The following is a 5,674-nucleotide window of genomic DNA, read 5'->3' on the forward strand; positions in this document are numbered from 1 at the left end:
TTAAACCCAGGAGTTGATCTGTTTTCCTATGTGCTTTGCAGGAGAGCACATGAAACACATTTGTATGTGTGCAGGTGCATAGCTTTTCTCTTGGGGACCTCAGAGGAGTGACAGTGCTGGCTGTGCCCAGGTGACAAGATTCAGCAACCGACTGGGGACCTTTCAGCACTGTCATGAAGAACAACTCTTTAATCTGAAGCTCCCACTAATTCTGCTGTGGTAGTTTAGAGGATCTTCTGTGATCTTGTAGTGAAGATCTAGGAAAAACAGGAGTGGGTGGGAACTTGGCCAAGGTGACAACAGGGAAGTTCCACAAACTGAACTTGTGGTATTTGTGAAAGGGCTATGGACATTCATTCCTGTTCTCAGTAATACTCTGCTGTAATTTAGCTGGACCTGGGATGTTAGTGGCTCCCTAGTTCTGCATTTTGATAGCATGAAGTGCTGACACATTACAGCGTTCAGCACTTTCCCACCTGCCATCACAGACTATCTTAGATTCACTGCAGGTTTTTAACAGGTAGCATTTGCTGCTGCTTCCATGGTTTCGTATTTCCAGCGCAGGGTGTCCTATCTGGCAGTGAGGCAGCTCCACAGAGGTTTGTGGCGATATATTTTCTCACATTTCTAAGTCACAGCTGCACAGAAAAAGACATCTGTAATATTGCATCTTTCCTTCTACTTTCTTAGATGCAAAACTACTGTCGGGGTGAATTTCATCACTGGTAGATGTAGCAACTGAGAAGGGCTCAGGCTTATTTTTGTTTTACTGGTTCATGGGTAATGAAATATCTGTTTCACAAAATTCCCTCTTAGCCCATTCCCTACTGTTGGGACCTATCTCCTACCTACTCTGTCAGCTTCCCGTACCCAGTGTCCTCCTTTAAAATGTTAGGTTCTTTTTCTGATACTTTGATATTTTAATATCTCATTTTGACTGAGAGAATGACCCTTTACAGGTATTCACTGAAGAATATGAAGCCTGAAGTAGGGATCTTAGTTTGCTTTCTTAAATTCCACATTTGCTTAAAGGGAATATTCATCAAACTGGAAACAAACATCTTGAAATCTGTCCTGCAGGACATCAACTCTCCAGCCTCCTGTCTGGGGAGCAACTTTTCATTTGGCAAACATGGGAAACATCTCTTGCTAGTTTATTTTCTTGAAAACACATCCTATCAATTTTTTTTGTTTTTTACTAATCTGCTACTCCACCATATGACATAACTCCAAAATAAATTGACTGCACTTTCACCTGTGAAAAATAGAAACACAGTGTAGGCCAGGGAGTGCCACTCAGTCTCTTACAGCGTGTCGCTGGAACAAAGTGAATTACTCATTTTAACCTCTACTAGGAGTTATGTCCTTAGTAAGACTGTGCTGTGCATCATATTCCGTTGGGAGCTGCTCTTTTTCATTGTCTATTGTTTTCATTTTGCTCTGACTGTGTAGCATTGCAGGAGAGGGAGAAGTTGGAACAGCAATAAATCTTACTTCATTCTTTCTAGATGGGCTTTTACTGATCAGCCAGCAACCCTAAAGTACAAGAATGAAAAAAATTGCACCATAAAGCCATTGGTCATCAGAGAATTGGCCTTCTTGAAGGGGGTTTATAAAGTAACTAGATTTGTGTGAATTACTTACACCTCAAATATATCTAGAATAATGCAGGAGAATTAAACCAGATTATTCTTTATCACAAGAGGCAACTGTGCACAAATGACATGTTGACAGACCCAGGCTGGAAATAAATAGATTTTGATCCAAGAGTTGCAGGAAAATCTCAGTTCTTCACTCCTGCACTACTCAGTGTGGGTGGAAGAGAGAAAAATTCAAGTGCCTTAGAGCAGCACTCTGTTCATGAGAAACAAGTGGAACCAAGTAAAAGAAGTGGCAAGAGAAATTTGTTTGAAAGTAAGTCCTTAACTAGCATTCAAGAGTCAAAATGAAGGAAAAGTCCCTCTGTATTTTTCACAGGAGCAAACTGTTGCATCTGAACACGTGTAAGCAAAAATTCTTCTTGAAATTCACATCTTATCCAAAGTAACGAGTGCTGTCTCCATATGGAAAATCCACGGTTAAAAATAAAACTTTTGTGTGTTCCAGGTTGCCAATGTGTAGTTAAAAGAATGCCAGTGTCTGTTCAGGACCTCATGATGACTTTCCAGGGATTGCTTGCTTGCAGGAGTTGCTCCATTCCTCATTGACAGCTGCCTTGCTGTTTTTCAGGGTATTTCCATTTCCCCTCTGGAGGGCTGGAGAACAGAGCAAAAACTCCCCAGCAGACCAGGACTTGAACAAAGCCTGTGGAGAAAGCAGTCCTAAGAGTCAGCAAACTTATTGCCAGGAGATCAGGATGAGTGCGCATAACCAGGCAAGTCCTTCATTTTGATTGAATTTATGGTAGCAGTGGGATTTTCAAACACTCAGGCACTAAAATCAATGTAACTCCTGCTGTAGTCTACCATAACCACTCAGACCAATTACATCTTTCTTTGCAACATGCTTTCAGGGGCCAAAACCATTTGACCTATTCTAACGACATATTTCATGTTCAGATCAATTCACCCTTTTCAGTCAATGCTCCCAGCGCCCTGAGTCGATTGGAATCCCCTTTGTGCACCACATACCATAATAATTAGCATGATCTTGTCCAGTTATATATCTTCCTTATCCCCAGGCTTCATTTTTTGCCATGTCCCTGTGCTTGGCACTTCCATGCACCAATTTGATTGGCCTCCCTGTATCTGCCACTAGCACCTTGCCATGACCATGTATTAGAAAGCTGGCATCTTCAAGGCTGTCCTCTTCATCTTGTCCATTGGTCTGTGGAGACAGCAGAGTTTGTACTTGCAATCACAACACAGCCAGGAGAGGTTGCTGTGGAAGCTTATTCAGGTTCTCTCAGTCTCCTCTTACGGATTCAAATTCCTATATCCCTCACCTCTCCTCCCTTACTTCAATCTGTGCAGGACCTGTGCAGCATCGCTTTGAGCCATGCCTCACAAGGCATTCTTGGTACTTGGAGAGCCAGGAGGCTTGAGATCAGAGAAGGGGAAGAGGTAAAGGTATCTGTAGGTACCTTTCTGTAGGGTAGAGAGGTAGCTATCTGTAGGGAATTTCCCTACAGATAGCCCTGGATTGAAAGGTGGAACAGCATAGGGCTCACTGAAGCTGCATGCACTTGTCTTTCCTTGGCTGTACTTAAGGGACAGTCTCTCAGGCACTGACGGTAGCTGGATGGATCTAAAAAATCTCCTTCCTTTTCCCTTATCCCCCTGCCCGAACGAAAATTCTCTCAAGTACCCTTGGAATTACATGAAAACCCACCCCAGAACCCATGTAGGCCTGGTTGGGGGACAAAATCCAGCTTCTCTGTCCCAAGTTGCTGAAGGTAAGAGTTTGCTCTTTGGACTGTTGCTGCAGCACGTGAATCTCATGCAGCTTCAATAAAATACAACATACCAGATATAAGTGCCTAGTAGATTTGCCTGCTGCATTAGCATATGGGGTGGCAGAGCATGACAGCAGATATTGCAGAAGCAGGAGGCATTTGCCATTGCTTGGGGTCAGAGGAAGCCAGTATTGCTACTGTCTAAACTGGGGAAGGGGGATAACAATATAATATTACACACAGCTTTTAGCAGCTAAGTATCTTGCCCAGTGTCTAGCAAAAGTTGGAAACTGTGAATCTAGTGCCAAAGGCAATCTTCATGACTGCTGATGAACAGGGGAGTAGGAGGCCCACAAAGGGCATTATTTGCATGTTTTTCTACTCAGGGTTCTTCTAGTGACATTTTGATAGTCACCATAACTTACTACAAGTTAGGTGTGACCTGTCTGGTGGACTCGAGGCAGGAGAAGATCAAGGGGGAAGAGTCCTAGTGCTATGGAGGGCAATGCTGCAGCAGCAGAGGAATTTCTCTTGTATGGCTTGGTTTGGGTTTTCAGATTCCATGCTTCCTATGAGACTTTGTAGTAAGGCTCAGTAAAGGTTATATGTTTTATTGCAGCAGCTGTGGTGGGAGGCTTCATAGCTACGGCTGATACTGATGTGACCCTCTAATGGGAGAGGGATCTTCTAGAGGACCAGAGAACTCAGTAAATACTAGCTTGGGTCCTCCTGTCCCATCATGTCACTAAATCATGGCCAGTTTGCTGCAGCGAGATTAGGTAGTCTTAGCATGACCAGGCACTACTCCTGATGAGCGTAGTGAGATATCTGCCCACAGATAACCCTACAGCTGCAAGGCTGTTGCACAAAGTTGTGATTCAGGTTTAGTGCACAAGGAAGTGATGTGGTAAAAATTTGCTGATTAAGCATTTATACCCCCCAGGTGGGAAATGAATTAATAGCCTGCTGCTCGTTTGTGGGTTTGATTATTCATTTAGATGAGCTGTTTTTGTTTGTTTCTCATTATGTGTTCAGTCAGAAGTGGTGGCTAGTTTGGAGGTAATTGCAGCCACATTGGTCAGTGGATTAAAAAAAAAAATTACTAAATAAAAAAGTTCTACAGTATGCCAGTTCTACAACCTACCTCTACGTGGACAGCCTGTGGGTAATTTTTCAAATACCAACACCTGGCATTAACTACAGAAAGATTATTCTAGCTAGGTTTAATGGTATGTCAAAGCCCTTGTTAATTAATGCAATTTAAATGATTCTGAACTGGTTTCTAAACTCTTAGCTAGCACATGCTATTCTGAGTTAACTGTAGTAGACTGAAATAATTTCTTATGAAACTAAGACACCTGCAAATGTATCTTAATTCCCAAGTCTCTGCTAAGGTATGCTGGCTAAAGTTATACTGCATGTTATGTTGCCTTCACTCTTTACAAGACTGCTTTCACGTGCAATTCATATGCAATAATTTACCTTCAAGTGTGCTTATTTTAGGCTGATTCTACTGAAGTACTTGTTTGGCTCTTAATTTGATATATAATCATCTAACAGTTGAAGCATGTCTAAGTTATATACATATTAAACTGGTCTATTTTTAATTCTGAATATTAGTCATTTATACTGCAGAACAAAAAAATTTGGGAAGGGACAGATTTTTGTTTAACTACTTAAATATATCAAACTGGATAAATGGTTTATCCTGAAAACTGGCATACTAGTCTGCATCTGAAGCCCATAATCAAAAATTGCAGTTATGATGATATCCCAGCTGTTTCTGTCTCATTAGATGAAAATATCTCTGAAAAGTCTATTGCAGATAATAAGATTTTCATTAATTATTTTTGAGTATTATTCTATTACACTTGTATAAATAAGTTTTTGCTCAATGTAATTAAGGAGGAAAGAATAATACCCTTGTTAAGGTTTGATAATTAAATATTTTTTCACTTAAAATAAGATCTATAAGACTTTAGCTAATAGGGTAAAATTTTTCTCTTATTCAAAGCATTTAAGATGACACAACCATTTTTTCATTAAAAACAACATGTTAAAAGCATTTTTTGCCAAAATTTCTAAATTAAGACTTTGCTAATTTAATTTATTTTGTTTATTTCTCTACTGCAGCATCTTTTAGAAACACATCAGTGACCATGGTTAAAATATCTATGGGAAATAATTATTATCTGCTGTTAATAGTAAATCTCGCAATTCTTTCATTATTACACTTAGTTTTATTTTAAAATTTCTAAAAGGAAAAGGAGTTTACAGTCA

Source organism: Apteryx rowi, unplaced genomic scaffold (assembly GCF_003343035.1).
Source record: "Apteryx rowi isolate R43461 unplaced genomic scaffold, aptRow1 scaffold_111, whole genome shotgun sequence".
Taxonomy (NCBI): Eukaryota; Metazoa; Chordata; class Aves; order Apterygiformes; family Apterygidae; genus Apteryx; species Apteryx rowi.